Genomic DNA, 2,028 nt, shown 5'->3' with positions numbered 1-2,028 from the left:
CTGGTTATTACCCGTCCCCTTGTGTGTTATGAAGGTTTTTCTGCATGTAAACGGTCTGCAGAGTCACAAACCCTCAAAGTACACCCTGTAGCGATTAGAACTCTAACGCAGAAAATACTTGTCTATGCTGCCCCAGAACACCTCGTTTGAGATTTCTCTTTTTCCATTGTTTACTTCTTGGGTATAGTGACGTATTACATTTAGACACACACACACACACACACACACACACACACACACACACACACACACACACACACACACACACACACACACACACACACACACACACACACACACACACAGTTTCATATAAACAGGTACCATTGTATCGGCTATGTACAGGCAGTATAAAACCTGTGATGTGTTGTTTCCACACAGACTGCGTTGCTACAGCCAGCTCTCCACAGATCATCTTTGCTGTCTGATTTAATGAGAACTCTATGACTTATGGTGGGCAAAGGTCAGCACGCCAAATCTCTGGATATTCTATGATTGAGACGTAAAGCTTTCTGTTTATTTAACCTATTAAAGATGTTAATATAGAATAATTTCCTTATTAGTTTGGCTTGTCGGATCACAAATGATATGGCACCCATTACTTTAGAGCTTTTAAATATTTGAAATAAATAAAACGATTGTGAAAAAAAACATTTGCTCATATTGTGGTTGCTTAGCAACAGAGTTCATTCACAACCTCAAAATGAAAGCATGGCTGTTAAATCTGAAAAGATGTGCTTACATATACTACATAACTACATTATGGGGCAGGGTATTTCTCAAAAAAGGTATATACATTATGTTATTGCTTTTAGGAGTCAATAACACAACGTTTTATTTCTTGCTATTTCTAATATTTTTCTCAAGATATTTTCCCATACATACCGCATAGAATGAAGTAAGGCAGAATCATGTAAATCATTTATTTTATTTTGTAATACCGTGATAAAGTACTGCGCAAAAAACACAACAAAAAAATGAATGTGAATCTAAATTTCAGTCATATACCCAACCCCTAGCGATAATGCACTCACCTTCTCGTAGAGGTACATGGACTCTCCGGCCCGAGCGTCCATCTGTATGCTTCCCCAGAACCACTAACACAGAAGGGAGAAAAAAAAAAAAAAAACTCTGGTTTTATAAGGACCAAAACTTCCTTTGAAGTCAATAAAACTAGCAAGGGGGATATAACTTCACCCAATCCACCATGCTACCATGGCTCATATTATTTACTGAAATAGGGAAATACATTAAAACGATCATTTAGAACTCAAGACAATACCCTGTTTTGTCAAAATGGTGCTAAAGTAGTATCAGAGGTGTTAAACTTCTCTTAAACAAAAAACCCTACCTCCTGTTTGACCACAAAGAGTTTACTGGAGGGAGGAAATGGCAGCTCCTTTACTGAGTTTTCCTCCACCACCATGTGTGTACAGCGCTCGTCTCCAACCTCAAGATAAGTGCCACCTTGGAGACAGAGAAAAGGGATATGATGATGAAAATAAGTGTTCATGTGCAAAATACAATTGTACAATACAAGTGTTTGCATTGTATGAAACAATGTGTATATTCACTGCTGCACAGGTTTAATGACACTGACCATGTTTGAGAGTCCTCTCCTCCATGTTGGCCTTATCTTCATCTAAGAAACCCAGGAAACTGAGGATGCAGTCCTGGAAGGGAGGCACTTTGAACTCTGTTCGAAACTCCTCTTCTCCTGCATGGAAGAGCCTGAACACAAGAAGGGTGTTCACATGAAGGTTACAATTAATAACATGTCATCATTTCTGAAAATGTGGTTTTAGATTAGGTACATTAAACATAATTGATTCTACATTGTGGAATACATCAGGATTTGTTCACCCCCTAAAGCTCCTGAAAGACTTGCATACACATACTGTACATGATGATGAGACAGCAGAATGACTGTTGAGGCTTCTCAGATTTCCAAGAGCACTGCTTTTTCTGCATTTAAGATTAATTTTTAACGCCAATAATGAAGCTCTTTAAACTGTAAGGTTTAATTAA

At 38.1% G+C, this 2,028-nt stretch overlaps 1 long non-coding RNA gene across 1 annotated transcript; it reads right to left on the bottom strand.

Moving 5' to 3' along the window:
- Positions 1 to 1,034: 1,034 nt before the first annotated feature.
- On the bottom strand, positions 1,035 to 1,725 carry LOC104959275 (uncharacterized). Its single transcript, XR_799844.1, has 3 exons — positions 1,601 to 1,725; positions 1,352 to 1,467; positions 1,035 to 1,097 (listed from the first exon to the last, which is right to left on the bottom strand). It is a non-coding gene; the product is annotated as an uncharacterized lncRNA (long non-coding RNA).
- Positions 1,726 to 2,028: the final 303 nt, after the last annotated feature.

This window comes from Notothenia coriiceps, unplaced genomic scaffold (genome assembly GCF_000735185.1).
Source record: "Notothenia coriiceps isolate Sejong01 unplaced genomic scaffold, NC01 NC01_scaffold00030206, whole genome shotgun sequence".
Taxonomy (NCBI): domain Eukaryota; kingdom Metazoa; phylum Chordata; class Actinopteri; order Perciformes; family Nototheniidae; genus Notothenia; species Notothenia coriiceps.
Note: the sequence above shows the minus strand (reverse complement) of the source record. Positions and strands in the feature narration are given on the sequence as shown.